Raw genomic sequence first — 27,540 nt, 5'->3', positions numbered from 1 at the left:
TGCAACCACAGAGTGCTAGAGAAATATATAGCGTGAGGATGGTGATGGGCATGGTGATGTTTTCTCCCCACACCCACCTCCATCCACATCATTTTTGCAAGACACTTCAATGGGCAGGAGTTGACACTGAGGTGAACAATAAGCAGCTGAAGAGAGTGACTGGAAGCACAGAGTGTGGGAAGCTAGTCTGCAGCTGGGCTTTTGTGTTGGGCCAAAGAGCTAATGGGGTTTTGGCTTCCTGAGCACCTCTGTTGAAACTCCCTGGGGAATTTTGCTTTATGAAATTCCCAGCCACTTGGGATCCCACTGGGTTGGTGATTAGGAGCCTGGAGGGCTCCCTTTTAAATGCAAAAAAAAAAAAAAATGTGTTTGAAGTCTGCTGGGAAGAACTGTAGGAGGGAGTTGGGGGTTCTTCCCTGACTCCCACTATGCATTGACAGAAGCTGCCCCACCACTGTTTATGGACAGTTCATTTTATCTCCAAAGCCAAAGAAAATATATTTGAAGCAAACTCTTTGAATTAGACCCATTTTTCACTAGGATCCACAAACAGTAAACTATTAATGAACAGGTGGGTTGCACAATACTTCAAGATTGGTTTAGATTGGTTTTTACAGGCAAAGTTATTAACAACAGAGTTGCTGACGTATATTCTGGTATGGTTAGCAGATTCAGAAATCATTACCATCAGCACAGAGGAAGTTCAGAACTACTGAACACAATGTCTAGTTTACCAAAAATGGAGTAGTAGGTAAAGGGACTGAGATTAGATGTAATAAGCCTCTGAAAATAAGGACAGCTAAATTTGTGATGCATTTCCAGCAAAAGCTGTAACAGTGGCTACTCTGGAAGAGTCTGAATTTCTTTGCTTCCCGGAAGGGGTACTGTGTGTAATTTACTGAAATAAGAGGGGATGGAGGAGGTGGAATAGTTCTTCTGGAAGTCATGTTTACAAATGGAACACACCCTGAAGTGCCTCAAATTTCTGTCTATACCGGAAGTTACGTGTAAGTAAGTACTGTCTAGCAGATAAACAGTTCCAGTCTTGGAGACACATTATTCAATGGCCCTTTCCCAGAGTCTCCCTTCCAGCTCACAGTGCTGTCTTGCCCTTCACCTACTTCACATGCTCTCCTTCACCAAACCCTAAAGCTCTTCTCTAGCCACAAACACTCAAGAACATGTGTGGCCATTGCCACACACTGATTTGAGCAAACCAACTGCAATGCAACACTAGAAATACGTGGGTAATTTCCATTTGGGTGATGTACTATAACAATACCAATACACTAATAATAGTTTTGATAGGTGTGATGACAGTATGATGATTATGTAAGAAAATACCCATATTTTTAGTAATGCATACTTAAACATTGTAAGGACCTATTTTATATTTTTATACTCTAGCAAGAGGCTTTCACTGAGGTCAAACAAAAATCTTGTTGTTTAACCCTTAAACTGTCCCTGCTCCCCTTCCCCCAGGGGATTCACTTAAAAACAAGTCCTGGAAACCAGCTCCAGGTAACAAAGCCCAGATACAAGGGTGGGTCAGGCCAGGTGGAGACATGAATCAGGGGGTTCCATACTGTCTCCCTAGCTACCAAGGAGTATGGCCTCCCCCCCCGCACCCCCACCTTTGGGAGCCTTTTTGGCACCAATCCTAATCAAGGTGTAATAGGCTGGGTCAAATGTCTACTAGGGTAAATTGTAACTCAATTGGTCAACTAGCATCACTGTGGAGTTTCCTGTGTGTGTTAAAATCTTATTGGTCACCTGTGTGTGGCCAGGCCTGACCACATGGCCTTTGCCCTTAAAAGCTAGTCTGTGAAACAGAGAAGGGTCACCCTCTCTTGTAAGAGGTGCAGCCCTGAACGTTCGGTTAGATTCTTGATGCTTGGCACAAAATAAAGCTTTGCTTGACCTTCACTCTATATCAGTCTCACTCCTTTAATCACGGACCCGTTATTGGGGCATAACAAACACATAGGTGAAATGACACAGTTATGAGATTTGCTTTAACACACTTCAGTTTAAAGAAAGGGAGAAGGAGGGAAAAGAGAGATGAAGCCAAAGTGGGAAGATACAATTCTAGAATGTGAGTAATTGATATTTGAGGTTCATTATACTATTCACTCTACTTTCATATATGTTTGAAGTTTTTTCCCAAGACAATTAATTTACAAAAAGAGAAAGAGGAAAGCAAATACAAATATACTCATAACCAAAGGCAAAAATAAATCAGTTAAGTATATTTTAAAACAATAATAAAAGAGGTATTTCATAGACAGATGAGTCCATCAAACAAAGCTGACAAATTTGAGTACCCTTTATGAAACCAAGGGTCAACAGTGCAGTGAGTGATATATTTTAATGCAAAATGCTAAAATTATAAAAACCATATCATGCACACAAACATTTTAAGCTTTCATGATTCTTTTCAGCCTGAGTGGCCTAACCTCACTTATAAAATATTTCCTAAATGTATATTCCTCTTAAAATTAGCAATATCTTATTTATTTATTTAAACTTTTTTTTTAGTGTTTTTCTTTTTTTTTTTTTTTTTTTAATTTTATTTATTTGACAGAGAGAGATCACAAGTAGGCAGAGAGGCAGGCAGAGAGAGAGAGGAGGAAGCAGGCTCCCCGCTGAGCAGAGAGCCCAATGTGGGACTTGATCCCAGGACCCTGAGATCATGACCTGAGCCGAAGGCAGCGGCTTAACCCACTGAGCCACCCAGGCGCCCGATTTATTTAAACTTTTTAAAAAGGTTTTTCAAAAATACGTGAATCAAGTAAAAAAATAGTATGTAGTGATGTAGGGCTCTAAGAGGAAGGGGAGTTAAGTTAAAACTTTTCAAAACATAATTGAACTTCATTATTTTTAAAGCAACACTTTCTGGAAGGATTCATAGTTTTCTTCTCACACCCTCCATTTTGTGGTCAGTGTCTGAAGGAAAGTATTGCTACTCATAAGTGGGGTTTTAAGAAACTAGCATGGAATCTGAAGGAAGCAGCCACGGAAAAATTTTAAAAGACTTTCTTGGAGTCCTCAAATAGTTCTAAGGGAGCTGACATTTACTACCAATGGCTGCTAGAAATACAAGTTTCATTTGAAAACATTCAGTCCGTTGGAACTGACTATCCCATTCCGTATGAGACAAGGGCAGTGTACAGTCTCGTGTCCCTTATGACTAGCAGAGAGCTCAGAAGCAGGGAGGCCACCAGGAAAACAGGCTGGGTGAGCAGAACATGGCCTGAGCCAGAACAATCCAATTTTTCCCATTTCTGAGTCACAAATATTTTTCCAGCTTTGGCTTTTATTTGAGCAAGACCTATATCTTGATCTAGCCAACTGATTAAGTGGGGAATTTGGTCAAATTGCTTCTTTTGCAACTTGTTACCTGAAGAGGAAAACAAACACTTGAATCTTCCAGTGTTGGTCCTGACGCATGGAGACGTGAGTTTGGGGGAACAGAGGTTCCTCCAGCCATAGAGGTAAGATGAACACACAGGCAGCTTAAACCAGGAAGACAGTGAGCCATCCTGGAGAAAGGTGTGGTTATGGACTGAGACTTTAGCAGGTGAGAAAAAGACATGCTGTTATCAGAGAGAAACTCTCTGACTTACCTTGAATGACAGGGAAGGTGAATCAAACAGTAGTCACGGATAAGCCAACACACGCAGGCTGTAATGTGGAAAGGGTGTTGGGAAGAGTGCCAGGGTCCATCTGACTGGAACAGGGGGTAAACAGAAGGAAGCAAGAGGTCAGAAGGTTAGACAAGTACTATAGGGAAAATCTGGAATGCCAGGATGGGAATGTTAGGTGTTACATAGCTCTGGGTGGGGCACGAGGAGCTTGTTAAGCATCACGGGAGTTTCCTTGTTGAAGGTAAATCCAGCTGTGGCAAGTAAAATGCATTGGAGTAGTCAGAGAACAAATAGTAATAATCACTGTTTTACTGAGTTCTTTGCTGGTGCCACTTTATACACATAATCTGACTGAATTCTCATAGCAAGAGGTATTATCCCAATTTATAGATGAGGAAATTAAGCAACTTGCCCGAAGTCATGCAGTCAATAAGCATTAGAGGCCATATGCTTACCTGCATCTGACTGCTTCTTTTTTTTTTTTTTTTTTTTTTTTTTTTTTTTTTTTTTTTTTAAAGATTTTATTTATTTATTTGACAGAGAGAAATCACAAGTAGTCGGAGAGGCAGGCAGAGAGAGAGGGAAGCAGGCTCCTGGCTGAGCAGAGAGCCCGATGCGGGACTCGATCCCAGGACCCTGAGATCATGACCTGAGCCTAAGGCAGCGGCTTAACCCACTGAGCCACCCAGGCGTCCCTGCATCTGACTGCTTCTTAAGGACGCCAGAAGGGGTAGGGAATGATGAAGGTCTGAATTAGAAAGGTGGCAAGGGCGCCTGCGTGGCTCAGTCAGTTAAGCATCTGCCTTCCCCTCAGGTCATGATCTCAGGGTCCTGGAATGGAGTCCCACTTCGTCATCATCATCATCATCGTCGGGCTCCTTGCTCAGTGGGGAGCCTGCTTCTCCCTCTCCTTCTGCCTGCCACTCCCCCTGCTTGTGCTCCCTCTCTTACTTTGTGAAATAAATAAAATCTTTAAAAGAAAAAAAAAAGGAGGTGGGGGGGATGCCTGGGTGGTTCATCAGTTAAGCGTCTGCCACGTTTCTTTAACCATTTATCCCGATTCAGGAATGAAACGCAGAAATGTAGGACAAAATTTTACACATGGTCACACGGAATCTCTGAACTTTCATTGTTGGGAAGAATCATGGTACTTTAGGAAAACTGTGAGAATTCTAAAAAAATGATAAGAGGCAACCCACTCTCTCTACTTTGCCCTCCACCAAGACAAGGGCATCCATCTTCACGCCCAAAGTCCTGGTCAGTTTCTCCAGGTGCTACCGCACGTTGCTGTCCAGGGCAGGCTTTGAAGCGTTAAAATCATTCAGGGAGGACATGTGCCTTGTTTAGGGGTAGAGGCAAGGTGAGGCTCAAAGTTGGTAGGATATGCACAGCACCCCCGGTGATTCTCCATCTGGAGAGTCAGTTGGTTCTTTCTTAAACCATCCTAAACAACAGAAAGTGCACTGCAAGGACAGGATCCCACTGTTGGATTCCCCTGCCTGCTCTACAAATGAATGATGGGGTGTCAATGGGCTGAAAGTGAAACAAGCCTGGAAGTAATCTGTGCAATCTCATTTGGTCATGGGTCAGGGTCAGGGGCATCACCCCATCACAATCCACTGACGGATGTGTTCTCATTTCGGTTTACCCTCTTCTTCATGACTTGCCTCAGCTGCATCTGACGGTAATTTCATATCGTATTGCATGTTCAGGAGGATGTTGCATGTTTTCATTGTGAGTACACAGGGGTCACAGTAGGACAACTCTCCCATCATGAACTTGGAATGACAGGAAATCACATTGCTGGATGAGACCAAAGCTTGAAAGTTAATGCTGATGAACCAGAGAAGAAATACAGGAGATTGCCTGAAAGAAGGAATGTGTTCCTGAAACAGCAAGACTTGATTGGACTCTGACTGATAACCTATCTAAAGAAAAGAAGGCATCCATGAAAAGGGAACCCTGCTCAGTTTTGAATAAGGCAATAACATTCATTCAATAAACATTTTCTGAGTACCTACCATATGCCAGCAGTAAGCTCACATCCTAATTCAGGAGACAGGAAATAAACAAATGCACATATAACCAAATGTCAGGTAGGGATAGGTGTGTGTCCCAGGCAAAGGGTCTGTAGAGCAAAGGACAGCATCTCCTGCTCAGCAGCTATAGAAAGATGTGCTCATTCCAGTTTTGCCTCAGATTTGGGGGGCATGCTTGGACCTACAGCCTCAAACCTATGTCTCCATCAATTACTGGTGGTAATTTTGACCTACAAATAGTCCTTCTGTTGATTTCTTTTTGTGTGACTTTCATGAAGACATACATAGAGAAAATAACATGTATCAAGCATGCATGGCTCGATGAATTTTCCAAACTGAGCACACCTGTCTCACCCTGAATCACACCTCATGGCCCGTTAGCCCTTCTTCCACCACAGATTAGCCACTACACCAATGGTAACACCATGGATTTTTTTTTTTTTTTGGCCTGGTTCCAAACTTAATGTAAATGGAAATACATACTGTTTGGCTTCTTCTACTCAATATTATGTCTATAAGCTATATTCATATTGTCGTGTGCATCAATGGTTTGTTCATTTTTCATCATTGTGTATTTCATTGTAAGAGTATATCACAATTTATCTATTCCATTTAAATGGATGTCAAGGTCATTTCCACTATTCTTTTGATAAATTATTTTTTTGTTTAAGTCTGTTAGAGATAGTTTCTGATGTTTGCAACTAAGAATCCTGACTGATACATTTTTGCTTTAATTCTAAATTTTTATTGAGTGGGAAAGTGACTGAAGATTTTCTGCAGAATTTCTGTAGAAATCTTTTATTATTTTTTTAAACAATGCTATGAAAGCATGGGCTTTCTCTTCCTCAGCTATTTGGCAAGGAACATCACTCACTCTGTCTCAACAGTGAGGTCAAATGATCAACAATAACATTCCGTGTAGATAAAACTCTGAGTTCCTGGCTTAAATACAGTAATTTCTGTAATAACAGCTATTTTAATAATAATAATAATAATAATAACAATAATAATAATAATAACAGTCTCTTTGGTTGCTACACAGATTGGTTAGAAGGTTTTCTCTGCAGGAGCCTGTGAAATGACCACTTCACGGTTTGTGTCTCAGCAGTTACAGTGGTTCACATTTTGATTGTGCAATAAGAGAGGTTTTGAGATTGTGGTTTTGGTTTTCTTCAGAGTCCCCAGGGCCTCAGCTGCTGCTCTCAGGAACAGTGAAGAGCACTGTTAATAGGGCAAACACAACCCAGTGAAAAAGAAAATGACAGACTCAGTTAAAAGAGAGTCATATCAGTTATTCTTCAGTTACTAGGATCTTTCCATTTTTCAAGCACACAGGAATGCCCCTCATGCAGGGTCCACCCTGTCCAAGCAGGGCTGTAGGAGAGAAGAATGGACCACTCTGCTTTTTCATCATGTTCTTCTTTGGCCGGGCCGTATCAATTGTGGAGGCAATCATTCATGGCCTGATTTTGGAGCAAAGAGTTGGGCCAACCAGTAATTGTTCCCCTTGGTACTCCACCCAGACACTTGTAATAACCGCAGGCAAGTACTCACTGAGTATTTATTATCTGTACCAGGTACTGTGCCAAGGAGTCTGTGCGCATGCCCACTCCATTAAAGGCTGATTTCTCTGTTAGGGCTCTACATACCATCCTCTCATCCTTCCTGCAATTAACCTCTCTCTTCCCTACATGATCAGTTTCTCCCACTCTCCTGGATCATTTCCACGAGCAGTCATTTCTCCCTCCAGGCACATCTCATTCCTTAGCTCTTCCACAGAGCAACTTCCTGAAAGAATTACAGTCCCAGCTTCACTTCCTCAGCTCTTAGTTTTAGCTCAGCCAACCCCAGCATACATTCCTCCTCTCCATGCCACTGAATCTGCTGATCTCAAGGTCATGAGCAACCTCCTTTGCCAATTCAAAAGTTACCTCTGTGTCTTCATCTTCCTGACTTCTCAGTTGCCTTCGATGCAATCAACCACTCCCTCGGTAAAGTCTTCTTCTCTCCCAGTTTCTATGATGCCACTTCTCTTTTCCTTCTACCTAACCAGCTGCATCATTTCTGACCTTTTTGTTGGCTTCCCTTTCTGTCTGGTCTCCAAATGTTGGAATGACTGGAGACTGTCTAGATCTTTTTATCCTGTCCTTCTCTCCCCTCTCCCTAAGTGAGCTCATCTGATCTCATGTTTTTCTGCATACTGATACTATTCCAGTGTAAAATATCTCCCCTTGATACCAGTGACCTTTCCCCCAACTTAGGTCCCTCATCCCACTGTTTGCTCCGCATTCCCAGGATGTCGAAGAGGCATCTCAAATTCGGTATAGACAGAAAAAGCTCTTCCCTGCCCCAGTTTTGCCTCCCCATCTCAGTAAACAACACAAATATGCACCCTCATGTTAAAGGCAAACATTTGAAAGTCATCTTAAAGTCCTCTGCCCCTCACTTTCCCAAGTAAATCATTAGCAAGTCCTGTCAGCAACAGCTTCATGTCCACAGTTAATTCTAAGAGTCTTTTATTCCTTTCAATTTGACAAATCAAAAGAAAGTTTGAAAATAGGAGGGAAACACCCATGTTTTCTCATAATCTCATAATCAGAATTTTAATAGCTGCATATTGTCTCACTGAGTGGACCTATCCTAATTTCCCAATGCTATATCTTCAATTCTTCTCATATTTGACTTTTATAAACAGTTGTTCAGTGAATACCTGCATGCTCATATAAGGGTTTTATTTTTGGTTTTAAAATAGAGAAGCTGAAGAGCACCTGGGTGGCTCAGTTGGTTAAGCATCCAACTCCTGCTTTCAGCTCCAGTCATGGTCTCAGGGTCATGAGATCAAGCACCATGTTGAGATTCTCTCTCTCTCTGTCTCCCTCTGCCCCTCCCACCTCACCCTCAACCCGTACTCTTTCTTTCTCACTCTAAAAAAAGAGAGAGAGAAATAAGCCAATATTTTTTCCAATAGAAGATCACTACTCAGTGATTGACTTAGCAGAGAAGAAACTAATATGTAAAACCTACTCCCCACAATTCAAAATCAGAAAAACCAAGAGGGGGGAACTGGTGTGACCTCCCAAGGTCCTATGGCTAGGAAAGGCAATGAGACCTTTGAGGCAAAGGCCATGAGGAAAGGGAGACTCAGGCTAGTGGTCCAGATGTAACATGGTAGATTCTTAGACTCATCATGTGGCTGAGGTTGAAACACCTCTGGACCCTGCCACTCCATCCTGGGAAGGATGCTGTTGTTCTGGGAAGGATTAATGAACATGACAACATTGGTATCTGAGTTGGAATCTTAGGAGCCAAAATGTGGAGATATTAATAAGCAGTACTGAGGCACGTGATTATGTTTCAAAGAGCTCCCATGGCAAGTGCTGGTGCTCATAGGGACCTCAGTATGACCCTGAACATGGATTCCCTGGACTGTTTTCAAAAGTAGAACAGGTGCTAATAACAGAAGCAACAATAACTGAGCCTGGAGGTTCTGCTGTGGACTACTCCGATTCCCTTCTTCTCTGACTCTCTTTGGATTGAATGCACCTAGTATTCTTGACCAATAAAGGGGGTGATGGGAAGTCTCAAACAGTAAAGACTTAACTTCCTGCTAATGAGCATTGGAAATTCAAGTAACCAACTAGAAATGGGTATTTGCACCCTACCCCCACCCTACCGTAGAGCAGGCTTGCAGGTTAAATGTGGGATTCTTTTCTGAGGCTAGATTCTTGGAAAAAGGATTATGGATTCAAAGGGCATAAACATTGTTATGACTCTTGGCCAAAAGTACAATTTTTTTCAAAGGGATGCACTAATATCTACCATCTATTTCTCTATACTCTCTCCAGCAATGAATAATTAAGTGGATTTTTTTTTTAAAAAAAACAAGAATTCAGTGTGAGAAGCAGCGACCCACAGAAGGGTCAGTGCACTTGTGAAGTCAGTAGCATTTTGAAACCCACTCATTGCCACTGGTTCCGAAATGTACATTCCCCGGCTGCCTCCCATGTGCCTTGTCCACTCCCTCAGGGCTCCCCTTCTGCACCAGGCCTATCGGATTCTCATCCCCTTGCCCTCCTTTCTCATGCTCATTAAAGCCAGCACAGGAGCAGATATGACATCAGTCACTTACCTCTTCATGTGGCTCTAAATCAAAGTCTCATCTCTCAAGCACATTCTTGCAGATCTTAAAAATTTAGGGATGAAAAGCTAAGGGAACTTTTATCTTAGATGTCCCAGACTAAGAATCCAGCAAAAGCTGGACCTTTGACCGAAGGGCAAAGGACCTCATTATTAGGCTATGATTTGAGGAGCACCAAGAGGCCAGAGCTTCAAAGCTGAGGCCCAGAAGGTGGAGTTGACAGGGAGAGGACAAGAGCAGCCTAGGGAGACTCTGAGCCCACCAGAGGAATAGAGTGGTGGGAACCAAACTCCAGATAAGGAGCTCAAAGTGGAATACCCAAAGCTGAAAACACACTTGATTGATGTCAGCATTTTGCCCAAAGCTGCTCCAAGGTAAGCAAAACTCACTTAAGATAGAAACCTGAAAGTTGTTCTTTATGCCAAAAAATAAAGAGCAATTTAATAAATACTTGTCAATTATTTTTGCATCCAATGCATGTGGAGCATGAATGGTTTTAATCTTTTACAGCCATGACACAAAAGCTTTCAGTCCTGTTCATGGTTCTATCCTTGCATAAGCCTGGGCAAGCCTTGCAATCTGGCTGGCCTTGACTTTTATTTATGAGCTAGAGAAAATCACACCCTGCCTAATGGCCTGAGGGGCTGGTGTGGATGAGGAGGTGAACTCGGCGTTCAAGTTGAAAGGCAGATGTGGTCTTTGGTGGTTGATGCCAAGCATTACTTATGGTCAAGGTCCAACCTTGAAGAGCTCAAGATTAAATAGGGAGAACCAAATGCCTCATTGTCTCGTGACATGGATGTGTAGTTTACAGCCTGCTTCCCAGATTTGTAAGATACTGATGGAAATATAACACAAACCCCATAGAGAGTAAAGGGCAAAGGAAACTTAAAAATAAGAAGCAGAAAATAAATGATATTTAATTTGGACATAAGCCCCCAATGCATCTGGAGGAAAATCAACAAAACATAGATATCAATGGAAAACCTAGAGAGATGAGCCATAATTACTCTAAAAAGATATGCAGACAGGAAATTGGATAGGAGCTTACAATGTTGTTTTGGGCTGCACAGATGGCCTTTTGTGCCTGCAAAGGGAAATGAGTTTATCTCTAAATAATCAAATGGAACTGGAGATAAAATCAGGCTACAGTTTGTCACAAGCCATCTCCCCACGGCTGGGGTTTCTATATACCACAGGTCAATCCATGATCCTTGCAGAGACATGGGTGCAAGGAAAGAGGGTCAGGTCTACAGTCAGATGTCTTCATGGAGTCTTTGCCTTTGGCTAGCTGAGCCACGTTAAATGTGTTCTAATTTGTCTAACCAATGGGTTTAGTTCAAGAAAATGGAGAGAAAAAAAATCTTCCATTCAAGGTTGTTGGAAGGACTACAGATAGAGTATATAAAGTTCTCGGCAAGTGCAAAATAGCAAATAAATGTCAGTCAGTAGCAGTAACATGAGTAGAAATCAAAGTGGACTCCTGCGTTTTCAAACTCATCCATCATGGAGTCTTTTTCTGCCCTACGTGCTGCCACAGTCATGATCCCCACACCTGTACTCCTCACTGGCAGCCAGTGGAAGCTCTGGAATTGTTCCATAAGAGGAGCTGGGGAAATGATGGAGACCGGGTTCAGGAGGTGGCCAACTACTAGGAGAATGGGCTGGAGCTGAGCTTACATAGTGGAAGTGATCATTAGCTGCCCGGCTCACCAGCTGATATCAGCAACTACAAATCCACCTAGAGGGTTTCTTAGAATAATAGACTCGAAATCTAGGATATTTTCACCTTTAAACAATCCATTTTTCCAGTGGCAAAGTACGGCACTTTCTTAGGGTCTTCCTTCTACAAATTATGGTGGAATGCATTTTCAAAACACACTTTGCCAATTATTTTTCAAATGTTTTTTTTTTTTAATATTTTATTTATTTATTTGACAGAGATCACAAGTAGGCAGAGAGGCAGGCAGAGAGAGAGGAAGAAGCAGGCTCCCTGCTGAGCAGAGAGCTCAATGCAATGCCCTATCCCGGGACCCTGGGGTCACGACCTGAGCCGAAGGCAGAGGCTTTAACCCACTGAGCCAGCCAGGCGCCCCTCAAATGTTGTTTTATATAATAGTTTTAATCAGATGTTTTGCCAACTATTTTATGTGTTTATTCATATGATAATTTTGACGACATGTTTTGCTACACACTTGTTGCAAGTGGTTCTAAGAAAAGCCGTTAGAGATTGGGGCCCTAGCACCCACCAAGTCACCCACTGACACCAGCACAGACTCCCAGCTCCAGAGGTAGCTCCCAGGAAAGCAGGAACTTATCGGAACAATAGCCTTGATTCTGATACCAAGGTTACCAAGGGGACCTGGGTCTTGTGTAGCATTCTCAAAACAGAATGATAGCTGTGCCCATCAGAACCTGCAGAGCCCTTGAACAGTGAGGGAGGGAAGAAAGATGAGGTAGGAGGAGGCTGGTGGGAAGATCTTACCTCCCTGACTTTCTCTATCCTTGAGCACTTCATGTTGAAAACTGATTACACCAGATAGTTTCTAGATTTGTGCTAGATGTTGACGTGCTGTGGATGAGTCAGGGTCTCTTACCCTCCCCCCGCAAAACTGTCCCCCGTTGAATGGCGCTCTGCCCTCTGTTCCCTTACTTCATTGGTTTCATACAAATGTAACACAGCCTTTGGGTCAGAGGACTTTTCAGAAAGGGAGAATCAAAACTAAAGCCTCTGGGAACACAGAAAAAAAGAAAAAAAGAACAATTAGAAATTAGAAAAATAGGGGCACCTGGGTGGCTCAGTGGGTTAAGCCGCTGCCTTCGGCTCAGGTCATGATCTCAGGGTCCTGGGATCGAGTCCCGCATCGGGCTCTCTGCTCAGCAGGGCGCCTGCTTCTCTCTCTCTGACTGCCTCTCCATCTACTTGTGATCTCTCTCTGTCAAATAAATAAATAAAATCTTAAAAAAAAAAAAAAAAGAAATTAGAAAAATAGATCAAATATTGCATTATAAGAAACTGGAGAAGAAAAAAATGGAATTCAGAAATTATAAGTTATGACTGTCTTCTCAAACACTGGTAGAAAACTTGAAGCCAGAGTGGAGAATATAAAGAAATTCATAAATGGTCACTATTTTAGCTAAGTTGAGGAAGAAGCACAAACTTCAAAAGAAAATAATGTTCAGAGATGAACACAAGGCCCATTCAAGACGTGGAGGAAATTAGGAGCAGAGAGATACATGCAAAGGGAGACTAGATGGTATTTTAAAGAGAAGTGGGACTCAAATAAAAGTTCTCACACACACACACACACACACACACACACACCCCAAATATTTAGTTATTTCCTTTTCCTGTGGTCTGCTTTAGAATTCACCCCAAAGCCATTTGCTTTTGTGGTTATTCAGATTTTGTTTCTCTTCTTTCCACCTCCTTCTGTCTAGTCCCTAACCCCCAGAGTTGGGGGAGAATAAGGGAGAGGAAGTGAAACTCAAATCTGTGTTTTAACCCCTGCTGGCCTTTTGGCTGAGAGATGTGAGGAGTTAAAGACGTGTCTGGGGCTCCAGTGTGGTTCAGAGAATGTGTTGGTGCTGTTTATTTTTGTTTTTAGCTGCTCTAACTCAGATGACCCTAGTTTACCACATCAAGAACTGACTGGGCAGGAAAGAGAGAGACTCAACAAACGAGTTGAATGGCTCAACTCCACGCTGCTCCTTCTTTTAAGCATTCTTCAGTGGAGCCCGAGCAACTTCCCAATACAAACTACATGCTAAAGGCTGATTAATCTGGTTGACAATGATGTACTCATCATTGGCGGGGTACAAAGTGGTCTAAGGTTTATACCAGCAAAAGGTTTTATAACATATTCTTTACTGTCAGCAACAGCAAGGTAAATAGGAGGAAGTCTAAGATACTTAGGAGCATTAGCTGTTTCCAGATATTTCAACAGTAAGTATTTGCTTACCATCAAGAAACATGGCATTTCTCAATTCGTTAAAGCAACCAGCACATCCTTAACCTGGCGGTGCCCAGGACCCTTCTTTAGCCACTAGTTCATGTCCCTATATATACATGTTAGTAATAACCTGCCTTCTTTTCATAATTCTCAGTATTTCAGATCATCTACTCACTTGGTCTACCCTCTAGTAATTCAGAGTTGGGTTTTACTATGATTTACAAAACTATGTAACAAGGCAGGAAGAGGTAAGTTCATCTCACATTGACTGTTTCTTTCTCTTTGGTTAACTTGGAAAGGACCCTCCCCACCCCTTCCCCCAAAAAGCAAAATTCTATCCAGCTAGATGACTTAGGGCTGGATGAAAAGATGAAAAGACGAGTGTCTCTGAGGTCAGTGAGGACTGCAAATGTGATTTGTAAGAGAAGAAAAGATCCAATAAGTTGGAAAACCCAGCTCAATGTGGAAAGCCTCTTCTCTTAGAACATGGATTCCAATTCTAGTCCAATTCCGTACCGAGCTGGGTATAACCATCAGGAAATGTAAAGTCCCTCTAGGCCATGTCTAATAACCTGGGGGAAAACCCTACCCACCAGCATTCATCTAGAAAGGCACCAGCCATGTTAGGCTCCCAAAGAGCCCTACACTTTGGGTATTCTGAGAGAATCCCACATTACACAGGAGAGATACGCTTCTTGCCTCTACCCTTGGTAATAAGCATTTCTTTAGAGTCATCAAAGAAGATAAGTGTGTGTCCTTTGAAAACCTGACATCTGAAAAAGGAAGCAAAGAGAAAAGAAAGGCATTGTATATATCAGGAGTCTCACATTTTCATAGCCTCTTCATCTGTGAAAATACTTTCCACTGAGTTCATGCTTACCTTCTCATGGGCTGACCACTCTATCCCAAATTCAACTCAGTAACTTGGGCTGACCACTCTACCCCAAATTCGACTCCGTAACTTCTTCATCTTTGACCAAGAGACATTTTTAAGAAAAGTCACATAAAAACATAACATTTTAGATATGGCAAAGGCAATCAATATCTACATAAAACTGATAAACATACATGATTCAAAGAAAGACATTTTCCTCTATGTATTATCTACTATTGAACTTAACATGGTTTATAAATCTTCTCTGATTTTCATCCATCCTCTTCACTATTCTTGGAAGGATGGGTCATATCCTGGGATACTTCTCCACAATCTCAACATCAATAAGTCAAGGATTCAGGTTAGGGCAGCTTTAAAAAAATCAAATTCAGTTATTCAAGCACAAATACGTGACTACATGATGACATTCTGGCTGGTATGGTCACTAGGTTCTGGGCTAAGCAATCCTCAGAGAGAATAGGGAGTACCAGGTTGGCGGACATCCCTATAAGACTTGGTAAGGCATTCTCAAGTGTCTTTGCCCCAGGCGGAATTAAATGTCTATGCTACCTAAAGCAATCTACACATTTAATGCAATTCCTATCAAAGTACCATCCATCTTTTTCAAAGAAATGGAACAAATAATGCTAAAATTTATATGGAACCAGAAAAGACCTCGAATAGCCAAAGGGATATTGAAAAAGAAAGCCAACGTTGGTGGCATCACAATTCCGGACTTCAGGCTCTATTACAAAGCTGTCATCCTCAAGACAGCATGGTACTGGCACAAAAGCAGACACATAGATCAATGGAACAGAATAGAGAGCCCAGAAATAGACCCTCAAATCTATGGTCAACTAATCTTCGACAAAGCAGGAAAGAATGTCCAATGGAAAAAAGACAGCCTTTTCAATAAATGGTGCTGGGAAAATTGGACAGCCACATGCAGAAAAATGAAATTGAACCATTCCCTTACACCACACACAAAAATAGACTCAAAATGGATGAAGGACCTCAATGTACGAAAGGAATCCATCAAAATCCTTGAGGAGAACACGGGCAGCAACCTCTTCGACCTCTGCCGCAGCAACATCTTCCTAGGAACAACGCCAAAGGCAAGGGAAGCAAGGGCAAAAATGAACTACTGGGATTTCATCAAGATCAAAAGCTTTTGCACAGCAAAGGAAACAGCCAACAAAACCAAAAGACAACTGACAGAATGGGAGAAGATATTTGCAAACGACATATCAGATAAAGGACTAGTGTCCAGAATCTATAAAGAACTTAGCAAACTCAACACCCAAAGAACAAATAATCCAATCAAGAAATGGGCAGAGGACATGAACAGACATTTCTGCAAAGAAGACATCCAGATGGCGAACAGACACATGAAAAAGTGCTCCATATCACTCGGCATCAGGGAAATACAAATCAAAACCACAATGAGATATCACCTCACACCAGTCAGAATGGCTAAAATCAACAAGTCAGGAAATGACAGATACTGGCGAGGATGCAGAGAAAGGGGAACCCTCCTCCACTGTTGGTGGGAATGCAAGCTGGTGCAGCCACTCTGGAAAACAGCATGGAGGTTCCTCAAAATGTTGAAAATAGAACTGCCCTATGACCCAGCAATTGCACTATTGGGTATTTACCCTAAAGATACAAATGTAGTGATCCAAAGGGGCACATGCACCCGAATGTTTATAGCAGCAATGTCCACAATAGCCAAACTATGGAAAGAACCTAGATGCCCATCAACAGATGAATGGATCAAGAAGATGTGGTATATATACACAATGGAATACTATGCAGCCATCAAAAGAAATGAAATCTTGCCATTTGCAACAACATGGATGGAACTAGAGCGTATCATGCTTAGCGAAATAAGTCAAGCAGAGAAAGACAACTATCATATGATCTCCCTGATATGAGGAAGTGGTGATACAACATGGAGGCTTAAGTGGGTAGAAGAAGAATAAATGAAACAAGATGGGATTGGGAGGGAGACAAACCATAAGTGACTCTTAATCTCACAAAACAAACTGAGGGTTGCCGGGGGGAGGGGGTTTGGGAGAAGGGGGTGGGGTTATGGACATTGGGGAGGGTATGTGATTTGGTGAGTGCTGTGAAGTGTGTAAACCTGGTGATTCACAGACCTGTACCCCTGGGGATAAAAATATATGTTTATAAAAAATAAAAAATTAAAAAAAAAAAAAAAAAAAAAAAAAAAAAAAGCTTAATCAGAATTTGAACAAATGAAAGGAAATAAAAAACACCAAAAGTGCATTTGAAAAAAAGAACTCAATAGAAATGAGCATGTCTGCCATACTAAAATAATTACTCCTAATTTTTGAAATAATTTAGTTTGCTATCTTTAAAATCACTGTTATACCCATTATATTCCTTTACATTGAAAACAATTAAGAGAGCAAGTATTGTCAGTGTTTTTCTTTATCTCAGATAGTCAAATTGTTTTTAAATCCCTATAATTATTTCTTTATGAGATCTGTTAGAAAAGATGCTAAAACTGTAAGACTATAGTCTGTCTGCTTTATTGGAAAGAAGCAGGTTTGAGTATATTCAAGTTCAATCTTATGGTACTATTGCTAAAATTTACAATTGCTTTCATTTTGGATTTTTTAAATATTTCTTATTCATGTTACATTTATTTGTTAATCATCTTTTTCCTAATTTAATATAATTATTCTTTAAGCAATATAGAAATAACCATGTATAAGGGAAGCACATAAAGATAAGAAAAATAAATATACTTTTTGATCAACTTTAAAAAAAAAAAAAAAAAAAAGACTTGGTAAGGCAGTGAAGACCAAGTTCCATTTTCATCCACTCACCATCCATCTCTCATTCTCCTTCCCCAAGCCATTTTTGTCTTTTTCATACATTCTCACCTGGCTTCCCCTAACCCTGCATCCTAAACAATCCAAATTCACTCCTTGACCTCCCTTCCTCCATGAAAATAAAGAATAGATAAAAACTGTAGATGAGATATTTTTCATGAATGTTAATTCTTATTTTGAACTTGGAATCAGCACAATGGGCCATTGTATACATAAGTATGCCCCCAAATCAGCCAGTGAGATAAACAATACCTAGAGCCATAGATAGGCTATCCAAACAGTCCTTCAAATGAATCTTTATTCATTCTTTCAATCTACAGCAGGAAGCCAAGAGCTGCACTTCATCCCAGAGGGGGGATGCTGAAATACTGAACGAACTACACGCAGGTGTCCAAGCTTCAGGAAATTCTAATTGAAACACTGACTGAAAAATTCCATCCTACTTGTATACATCGAGCTGTTGTTTAAGCCCTTTTTCACATGCAATGAGCTCATATTCGGAATGCTTTGACTCAACATGCATAAAGGCTTGGCAAATGCTTTTGGGGAGGAGCACCCTGTCACAGAAAGCAAGAGAAAAACAAGGCTGGGGCTCAGCACATTCTCTCGGAGCACACAGGCCTTCACGGGCCAGGGTTTCTGTTATTAAAAAATCAAATAGACTCTCTCCTCTCGATGCAGCACTAATTCCCAGGTTCCAATAAGTCAACAGACACTTTTCCCATGACTTCTGACTACAGAGTGTCTCAAGAAAGTATATATTTTGTATACTAACACATGTTCTAAGAGATAGAATAATTAAACACGAACTGCTATCTGTTTTGGTTATGTTCAAGTCACAAACGTTTAAAATGGCCATCATTTCAGAGTTGACCACATGTAAGATATATATTGCTTTAATAAGTTTATTTAACATCTGGGAGGGATACAATTTTGCAAGAACACACTGTTCTGGAGAGTTTATTAAGGTGGTGCTCACAGGGCCTGGGGTTGTTATTTCTGAGGCTATTAGAGCTGGTACTCACCAGCATAAATGCCCACAGGCTTGCTCTCAGATTTCAGTGCCTCTGAGAAAGCTCCTGGAAGGGACTATGATAAAGTCCATGCATAAAGTTTTCATCCTCAAAAAAGCCAGTCATTCTAGGGCACCTGGGTGGCTCAGCTGGTTAAGCATCTACCTTCAGGTCAGGTTATGATCCCAGGGTCAGCAGGAAACCTGCTTCTCCCTCTGCCACTGCCCCTGCTTGTGTTCATGCTCTCAGTCTCTCTCTCTCTCTCTCTCTGTCAAATAAATAATTAAAATCTTAAAAGAAAGAAAGAAAGAAAGAAAGTATCTGTATTCCTGTGTTTCAGTTGAACCAGGTTAAAGAGCTAGAATGGTTGCAATGAATGGACTGCACAGAACACCAAGCTGAGTGATGTTCACTTTATTTTTCCATTAATGGGGAATTCAGTAAAGTTTTAAAAGTCTCTTTGGGAAAAAAAAAAAAAAAAAAAAAAAAAAAAAAAAAAAACACAAAAAAAATAAAATAAAATAAAAGTCTCTTTGGGGATATAAGTCCAGCAAGGGTGAGGAAGATGGATTCAAGGGAGCAGATATAGGGAGATGGAGGGAGCAGATCAAGGCCTCAATGTGTATAATGTTGGTGAGAACACAAAGGAAGGGAAGAAAAGAAGGGACACTTAGAAGAACTGACAAGCCTTGATTCTGAGCAGAATTCCAAGCAGGGGTCTTGAAATTTACACTAGTGGGACAGGCTTAGTCACATGTCCACCTAGAACCAATGACCAAGGAAGGACAATGACCAAGGAGTCAAACATGCTGATCCGAGTCACATGCTCCACCCTCTGAATCAGATTCTGTCGAGACAAATGGATCCCCAAACTGAAATGAGGACTAATGGGGAAAAAATAATAGAAGCTGCAGGATCAAACCCAAATATCTATTATATATTGTTTGGTTGAATCCCTTTCTCTTTTTTCCCCTATTAAGTTTATGACTTCCATTAGATACAATGATTAAGTGGTTTGCCCAAAAGTTTCAAAAATGTATTATACAGAAATCAGAATTGCTATCCTTATCATAGTGTTGAGAAAAGAGAGCAAGTGTTTTAAAAAACTTTTGAGGGGCGCCTGGGTGGCTCAGTCATTAAGTGTCTGCCTTCAGCTCAGGTCCTAATCCCGGAGTTCTAGGATCAAGCTCCACATCAGGCTCCCTGCTTGGTGGGAGGCCTGCTTCTCCCTCTTCCACTCCCTCTGCTGTGTTCCCTCTTTCACTGTGTCTCTGTCAAATAAGTAAATTAAATCTTTAAAAAAAAAAAAAAAACCAAACTTTTGAAAGGGTATGAAAAGTAGCTAAAGTGAATAGATTCAAATTCTAGACAAATGCAACAAGTTTTTGCCCCTGAAATATATTTTCAGCAGCATTCCCTAAAGCCAGGTGAAGTCCAAGGTTGCCATGTTCTGGGCACTTTCCCCCTCAATTCAGTAGTGGGCTGGCTTGGTGATTGGTAACCCTGTTATATGAGGCCTCTTGTCTTTCTAGCATCGATGATGAATGGTATGACAAGGTTTGGTGTATCTCTGAAAATTATTTAAAAATGACTCCAAATCACCCAGTTCTGATTTTTTTTCCCCTACACTATTATATAATAAAGTCTTTAGCAACCAGTGGTGTATGCTTCTGAGAATCATTTGACAAGTGTCTTAGATTCAAAACATTACTCTGTAGAAAGAAAGGCATCAACCAGCACACAGACCCAACCTAATTTTGAATGGACTTAATTTCTGGATTCTAGACACTGCCTCACAATGCTATTAAAAACAGCAAGAGCAATAAAACTTCAGAGGCTAAGCCCACAAACACAGACTAACAGAGTTCCTAAGGAAGGGTATTTGCACGGCATTTCTAAACTTTGAGCTGTCTGGTTGGCTGGCTGAAGCAGATGATCTCATAGCAGGAATGATTTTCAAAATATTAAACACTGGGGTGCCTGGGTGGCTCAGTGGGTTAAAGCCTCTGCCTTTGGCTCAGGTCATGGTCTCAGGGTCCTGGGAACAAGTCCCACACCTGGCTCTCTGCTCAGCACGGTGCCTGCTTCCTCCACTCTCTGCTTGCCTCTCTGCCTACTTGTGATCTCTGTCTGTCAAATAAATTAAAAAAATATATATTCAACACTGACCAATCAGGGCAGACAGCCAACCAACGTAAATGGTCACTGATTCGGACATGCTACTTTTCCTTGCAAGTTAAATATCAGACCCGCTCCACGGACTGGGCAGATCTGAAGAGGGAAACTAACACAAGACTGTGTTGAAACAAGAGAAGGCTGCTCTGAATGGCAAGATGAAGAACCATCTCACCCCTCCTAAGTCAATGGAGCCAACATGTTCCAAAGAGGAGGCACTGATGAAAAGAAAAAGGGAAAGAAGTGGAAGAAGTAGTAAGAGGTGGGTGGAGATGGACTAGGATAGAGAAGAAGCAGGGGAAGGGGGGGGATGAACAGAGAAGAGCATGAAAGAATGGGGACATGGAATAACAGACAAGGAACAAGCAAGAACAGTGAAGGAGACTGAGGAAAGGGGACACCAGAAATTCAGACATTTCGAGGAAGAAAAAGAATAATGATGAACGGGGAAACAGAAAAAGAAAAGGTGTTAGATTATCAATGAAAAATGGTAGTGTTTATGTTTGACCATTGTGTCTCACATTATGTGACACAGGGATCAGCAAACTTTTCTGTAGCGGAGTGGACAGTGACTATTTAAGCTTTGTGGATGGTATAGTCATTGTTTAACTACACAACTCTGGTTGCATGGAAGCAGTCCCAGACAGTAAGTACACAAAGGGGCTTTACTGGGTTCCAGTGAAACTTTACAGAAACAGGCTTTGGGCCAGATTTGGCCCACAGGTCATAGCAGGCTGATTCCCACAGACAATGGTAGTTCTGACATTTCTGGTACCTCCACAGTGCCTAGCATAGATCTAGGCATAAAATTCTAGAAAATATCAGAACCTCCCAGAACAGCCATTTTACAGGCCCAAAAAATGATCAAAATGGGAGCCATTCTCAATAGCTTTTTGTAACTTTTAACCTACAAAATGGCAGTTTCCTGTATTCAACCTATTTGTTGCCCAGCCCATAAGACTGGGCTCTCCTAAATAGATCCTCTAACAATGTACACAGAAGAGAAGCACTAGGTGGCTGATTCAGAGCTACATTCACTACTGACTGTTAAGTTTTCAGATTGGCAGAGTTCTCCATCCCCTACAGGTAATGAGCCCACAGTCCCAGTACTGCTTCAGACACCAGCACCAAAAAATAAATAAATAAATAAAATTTTTAAAAAACAAAACATTTGGGCACCTGGGTGGCTCAGTGGGTTAAAGCCTCTGCCTTCAGCTCGGGTCACGGTCCCGGGGTCCAGGGATCAAGCCCCGCATGGGGCGCTCTGCTCAGTGGGGAGCCTGCTTCCTCCTCTTTCTCTGCCTGCCTCTCTGCCTACTTGTGACCTCTCTCTCTCTCTCTCTCTCTGTGTCAAATAAATAAATAAATAAATAAAACAAAACATTTTTTGTCTCTTTAATGCATACCCTCCCCCATTTTCTCACCTTTGACTCCTAGACTGTCCCACAGCTTGACTGCAGAGCCAGGTTCTTCAACCACGCAAACTGGCCTATGGTACTTGACAGTGGCTTTGGCAATGGGAGGTGACAAGATGTAGCCAAGGGTCGCTCTCCAGGAGTCGAAGCATACTTAGCTCTCAAGCTCAGTATCAGAGAGGTAGGAGCTAACTCTCACCCCAGGCTCAGACTTCTGACAGTGACCTCACATTCTCTTGTTTTGTGCAGTCTCAGGATGCAGGAAGTTCCTGCTCAAGAACTGGTTGGGGAAGCCAGAGCCACTATTCCACAGCATCTGAGGCAAAGTGCAGGACATGTGCACTTTGATCTGGTGGCTGGTTTTCTTTCATTTATGTTCATCTCCTGCCTGGCACCATGGCCATCCTTCCATTTGTTTTGGCTCCTAACCTCAACCATTATTCAGCCATCAGGGGTTTTAGATGTCCTTCTCACATCATTTCCCAGGGTAGCGCAAGCCACTTTGTGAATTACCAGAGTTAAGAAATGGTCATGAGGGATATTGTCTTGAAGCCACACGCAGAGAGACACAGCCACACAATTGCCTGTAAGTAAAGCTTGATGATACCAAACATTCAGAAAAGGAAAATCTAGCATGGTTCTAGCATGATCACCTGCTCTGCATTTCAAGGGGAACACACAATTCTTGCAGGAAGGGAAAACTAATGTGTTACTCTCCAAGTAAATAAAACACAGAAACACTTTTGTAGGCATTTTGGCTTTGTAGAAAAAAAAGCTCAGTTTGTATTTAGGAATGAATGAGTACGCATGGGTGTGTTTGCAAAAGCATATTTGCTTCAAAACATTTTCTAGTAACTGCTGACAACAGCAACCCTAGGCCACCAGACACCAGTTCTCCGCATCTTGAAATGGACTATTTGCTCCCCAGAGCACCAGCTGTTATGCTCCACAGAGTCATTCCTGGCCTCCCCAGTCTCTGAAATCTGCATATCTTAACTCTTCCTCTCTGGCCTCATCTGTCTCCCCAGCTTCCCTGCTCCTGTCACGCAAAGTTACTCAATACCCAGTAGGAGCTAACCAGAGCCAAGGAACCACGTTCCCACGGCTCCCATCTTGCCATTCACTTAGTGTGGCTAGGTTCCTCTGCACTGCCACCCTGGGGCACAGACAGGGAGAGATCTCCACATTTAAATCCCCAGCTTTGGGAACCAGATCACTCCTCCTCCTTTGTCCCATACCAGTCACTGTTGCACCTGGTTGAACCCCTTCCCCACACCTTGCTCTCTATAGCCCAAAACATGTTGTTTCTCTTTGTGACCAAATCTCACAGCAGACTATATGGAATTTAGAAATATCACCAGCACTGCTTTAACTTTTTCAATCTATTTAGAGCTCAGGTTGAAATTTACCAAACTAGGGGTGCCTGGATGACTCCGTCAATTACGCATGTCTCAGGTCATTCTGGGGTGGAGCCCCACATCAGGCTCCCTGTCAGTGGGGGGCCTGCTTCTCCCTCTCCTTCTGTCCCTCCTCTCTGCTCTCTCTCTTTCTCAAATAACTAAATAAAATCTTTTAAAAGAGAAAAACAAATCTAACAAACTAGCTCTTTTATCTGCATTATCTTCCATAGTCTTTGCTCTTTGGGGCCTTATTTCATACCGTTTGATCCTGTGTAGGAAACAAGCTTTGTTTAAGACAGTCAGATTAAATAAATCTAGTCTCTCTATCTTCCTCTATAAAATAGTGATGACACTGATTTCCTGCCTCTCTAGGAGTAAGGAAATCTGTATAAAATTCCTAGCATAGAACCTGATTCACAGCTGATGCTCAACAAATGTTAACAGCAACCATCCCGCCACCTGCAGTGTGACTGAGATAAATTCAGATCAGCAAGTCACACTTTGGAATGACATTTCCCAACCTTGGGAGCAGAGAGCGGTCCCCTGGAGAGCTCTAAAAATTAGTTGTGTGGGAGCCATCATCCCCCCCAAGCCAGGGTGCTGACCTCCTTTGTTGTTTGTTTGGATCTCAGGCATTAGCATTCCTAGACTGCAGCCCCCACCACCAGACCAGACATCTGGTTTCCTTCCTCTTGCTTCTCTCTCTGCTTTCCACAAGTCTAGGGGCAATTTGTTACACAGCAATAGACAACCAGTACATTCCTCATATCACAGCATGGCACGGTTATATCTCTTTCAGACAGATTTCCATTTTTGTATGACTTGTTTCCCAGGAAATAAGGTGGTCATTAAATTTGCATGACTGATCAATTAGTGTTTGGTTCTATGACTTTGATGTGTTGGCCTGCTCTGTTAACTGAAGTAAAAAGAAAAATGCATGCCTGAGGCCACTGGGCAAGGGAAAGAGGGGCACCTGTGCTACTCTGCGCCCTGGCCCAGGCTGCATGGGCAGGAGCATCCCATCTACAAGTTCCCGAACCTGCAGGAGCCCTCAAAGGATCTGAAGTCAGTGACTGACAGGGCAGCTCAGACCCTGCTGTGGACTGAGCTCCTTAGAAGCCTGGGCAGGGTCCTGAGCAACCTTCTTTGGGAAACCACCGCCCCCCCATCATATACCCACACCCAAGAACGACCCACTGGATCCAGGTGTCCATGGGGGAACATGCACCAAGCTGCCGTCCATCTATTCATCCATCCATCCACAGGGAGAGGAGAGGCACACTGCACCGCAGGCCAGCTCTACAGGCTGCCTGCCCCTAACAGGCCATCACCAGTGAGGTCGAGCTGCCTCACTGCCACCCACTTCACATGCCACCCGACATGGCAGGGCCCACGTCACCCGCAGGACCACCCACTCTGACATCAGCAGGACCAAGTGCATCTAGTGTGGCTTCTTTCAGAAGGCCTGCCCTGTGGGCCACATTGTTGAAGGCCCCAACCTCGAGTTCTCCATGGAGATCCACCAGGAGCTGCTACACAACGGGGGGAAGTGGCTTAAAAATGGGGCTTCAGAGGAGGCCAAGATCACGGCCAACATCCAGGCCCACTACCTCTGCTGTGGCCGCCCTTTACCTAGTGGCCCACAACCCTGGCTGCCAGATAAAAAAGCTCTGCCCTCACCCCACAAAAAACCAATGCCATCTTTAAGCAGTCATTTCCTCTCATCAGTGGGGCCATCCTGAAGCTTCGTCTCTCCTTTTTTAAAGATTTTATTTTATTTATTTATTTGACAGAGACAGAGATCACAAGTAGGCAGAGAAGCAGGCAGAGAGAGAGGGGAAGCAGGCTCCCCATTGAGAAGAGAGCCTGATGCGGGGCTCAATCCCAGGAGCCTGAGACCATGACCTGAGCCAAAGGCAGACGCTTAACCCACTGAGCCACCCAGGTGCCCCTGAAGCTTCATGTCTTAAGAAACAAAAGATGAACTCCCCTCTTAAAAATATTGGATAATCCTCAGTGGAAAGCTCACCATGGAGCCTTCTTTGTGTTCACTAGCCCCCTTCCTACCTGATCAATAAACACAACCGCAGATGCCCATGCATTCCTTCTGTTCTTGGAACAGCTCCTACTTCTTCAGGACACCTTAGCTGACTCAAAGCTCCCTGTGTTTCTTCTCTCCTGAAACAAACACAAATCAATACTTTAAAACAGATGTGTACTTACCATTTTTTTTAAAAAGAATACCTACACATCCTAATAAACTGTTCAATTACATTCACCTTTCTATTTCATTAGAAATATATCTTTATATACTTATTGCTTTAGAGTATTATGATGAGTGTGTGGCCTCTCACACACCCTGTACCAACTTACCATCATCATATTCATTATTTGATGTTCGCATGCCTTTTTTTTTTCCAGTCCCACAACTGGACTCAACAGACTTCCAAGAAATTCTAATTGCATTGAGAAATGAAAAATATTAGACACAACAGTCCAAGCTTCTTGTGTGTGTGCTGCAGAGAAGGGCCAGGCCTTTAGCCACTGTTGCTTGGGTCATTTCAATATCAGACTTATTTTTCCCTTTGAAACTTGAAAACTTGAAACCCACAGGGCATTATTTTAACCACTGTCTGTTCATCACACTGGTTTTTGCTGTGCAGCCATCAGTTGAAACACAAATGAAGGTAAACCTTCTATTTAAATCCTTCTTCATGAAATTTTCCATTCATCAAATAACTGAAAGCCTAAACCACTGATCAGGTTTTTAAATTGTGATCAGGTTGTAAAATTGTGAAATTCTCTCAATTCTGAGAAGTAGTTTGAAATTACACTGAAAAATACCTTGCAGTCTCTTAGGAACAGACACTAACTGTGGTTTGTCATCCAATATGCAAAAAGCTACAGAGAAAATGATGACCTTGTATCAGGTCAACCCTTCCTTAGAGTTCTTCCTTTTAGGGTCAAGGGGCCAATCTCATCACCCCACATGGTCCCCTCATGGCCAGGAAGTGCCCATTCACCTCCAAGTGTACATCCAAACAGTAGTTTACCATAGTATTCTTAATCGTGTTTTCTGAAAGAAGTACCTCAACATCATATTTTGGCCCAAGATAACTACAAACATACAAAAGAAAAGGATCCCATATCATCTGGCCATTTATGGACATAGTACTTAGGGGGAAAAAAACTTGAAATTCTCTGTCTCATACATGAAGAAAGTCCTCTGTAAGAGCTCTTGTTGAATTATAGCTGACAACAGCATGGACAGCCCAGTCACGCCACGGAATTCTTTCCAGATCCAGTTTCATAATTCACTCTCTCCCATGTGGCCTCTTTTATTACATTTAGAAGACTTTCCTTAATAAGGGTCACTTATGGGATCTTAATTGGGGATATGAGATGGAAGAAGCTTAATAGCTATTCCAGGACTCATGACATTGTAGAAAACAAATGCTGAATTATAAAACTCAAAATTTAGCACTGAGCAACTTCCATGAGACACTAGACGTGCTGCCCCAGGAAAGATGCTTGCTCTCTCTGAGCTTCAGTGTTTTCAATTGTCAATTGTTCAATGGGTTCGGTCATTTGCAATCATTTCTAATCATTTCTATTATTTTCTAAAGTCCCTTTTAGGTATTGTGAGAGATGGATGGATGGATGCATGGATGGACAGATAGAAAAATGATGGATGGGTGGGCAGATAGATGGATGGGTTATGAGAAAACAATGTCTCCTCAAAATCCATTTGTTGATGTCTTAACCCCCAGTAGCTCGGAATGTGGCTGTATTTGGAGGCAGGGTCTTTAAAGAGGTAATGAAGATACAGTGAGGTCATGTGGGTGGCCCCTGGTCTGTTAGGACTAGTGTCCTTATAAGAAAAGAAAATTAGGATAAACACACACACACACACAGAAGATGGTCATTTCTAAGCCAAGGACACAGTCCTCTAAAAAACATAGTACAACAACAAAAAACCCAATCCTGTTGACACCTTGATCTTAGACTTACAGCTTCCAGAAATA

The 27,540-nt window shown here is 42.2% G+C and overlaps 2 long non-coding RNA genes across 3 annotated transcripts in view; one reads left to right on the top strand and one right to left on the bottom strand.

Annotated features, from left to right (window-relative positions):
* Positions 1 to 2,897: 2,897 nt before the first annotated feature.
* LOC131840513 (uncharacterized) overlaps positions 2,898 to 27,540 on the bottom strand; it is a 44,770-nt gene continuing 20,127 nt past the window's right edge. Inside the window, exons 2-4 of one of the 2 annotated variants that reach the window (XR_009357387.1) lie at positions 25,583 to 25,693; positions 4,333 to 4,478; positions 2,898 to 3,730 (exon numbers count right to left, since the gene is read on the bottom strand). This is a non-coding gene — a long non-coding RNA (uncharacterized LOC131840513). The remainder of the gene's footprint in view (positions 3,731 to 4,332; positions 4,479 to 25,582; positions 25,694 to 27,540) is intronic. The other variant, XR_009357388.1, reaches the window with a different exon arrangement.
* LOC131840512 (uncharacterized) lies at positions 12,223 to 18,347 on the top strand. The gene is made up of 3 exons (XR_009357386.1): positions 12,223 to 12,280; positions 13,932 to 14,025; positions 17,833 to 18,347. It is a non-coding gene; the product is annotated as an uncharacterized LOC131840512 (long non-coding RNA).

Source organism: Mustela lutreola, chromosome 9 (genome assembly GCF_030435805.1).
Source record: "Mustela lutreola isolate mMusLut2 chromosome 9, mMusLut2.pri, whole genome shotgun sequence".
NCBI lineage: Eukaryota > Metazoa > Chordata > Mammalia > Carnivora > Mustelidae > Mustela > Mustela lutreola.
The sequence above is the reverse complement of the archived record's forward strand: the minus strand, read 5'-3'. Positions and strand labels throughout refer to the sequence as shown.